The sequence below is a fragment of the Orycteropus afer genome, unplaced genomic scaffold (genome assembly GCF_000298275.1).
Source record: "Orycteropus afer afer isolate SDZICR_OR568_19922 unplaced genomic scaffold, OryAfe1.0 scaffold00078, whole genome shotgun sequence".
Taxonomy (NCBI): Eukaryota; Metazoa; Chordata; class Mammalia; order Tubulidentata; family Orycteropodidae; genus Orycteropus; species Orycteropus afer.
Genome location: NW_006921665.1, coordinates 11,196,242 through 11,197,372, shown reverse-complemented (window position 1 = coordinate 11,197,372; position 1,131 = coordinate 11,196,242).

The window sequence follows — 1,131 nt, the reverse complement described above, 5'->3', positions numbered from 1 at the left end:
TCATTTCTTCTATTTCCTTCAACAATTCTCTGTTCCAAGAGCAAGTTTCAGAGTCTCTTCTAACATCCATTTTGATCTTTTATTCTTTTCCTGTCTTTTTAATGATCTTCTGCTTTTCTTATGTATGATGTTCTTTATGTCATCTCACACCTCATCTGGTCTTTGGTAACTGGTGTTTAATTTGTCAAATTTATTCTTCAGATCATCTCTAAATTCAAGTGAGATATAATGAAGGTCATATTTTGGCTCTCATGGACTTCTTTTAATTTTCTTCAGCTTAAACTTAAACTTGCATATGAGCAATTGATAGTCTGTCCCACAGTCAACTCCTGGCCTGTAACAGGATCTATGTCTCATACCATATGCAAAAAGTAACTCAAGATGCATCAAAAACCTAAGTTAAAAACTCCAACCCATAAAGAACTTCAAATAAAAAATAGGGGCAAACTTAGGAGTCTTAATACATGGCATAAATACACTATCAAACATTACTAAAAACACACTACCAGCATAAGACAAACTAGAAAACTAGGATCTCCTGAAAATTTAACACTTATTGTACATCAAAAGAGTTTTTCAAAAGAGTGAAAAATAGAAACTACAGATTGGGAAAAATTTTGGCAAACATATATTGGAAAAGGTACTAATCCCCAAAATTTATAGAAAACTTTAATACCTCAACAACAACAAAAAGAAGGACAAGCAATCCAATTAAAAATATGGGCAGAGGACATGAACAGACACTTCAACAAAGAAGATATTCAAGTGGCCAACAAACACACAAAGAAATGTTCACAATCATTTGGCATTAGAGAGATGCAAATAAAAACAGTGAGTTATCATCTCACACCAGAATTAATAGCATGGGTCAAAAGAACAGAAAGCAATAAATGTTGGCAAGGGTATGGAGAGATTCAAATATTTATACTCTGCTAATGGGATTGTATAATGTACAGCCACTGTGAAAAGCACTACAGCACTTCCTTAAGAAGCTGAAAATAGAAAATATCACATGATCCAGCAATCCCACTACTATGTAGATATACGAGAGAAAAAAGAGCCATGGCATGAACAAATACACACCCATATTCATTGAAGCAGTATTCACAATAGTGCAAAGATAGAAATAAC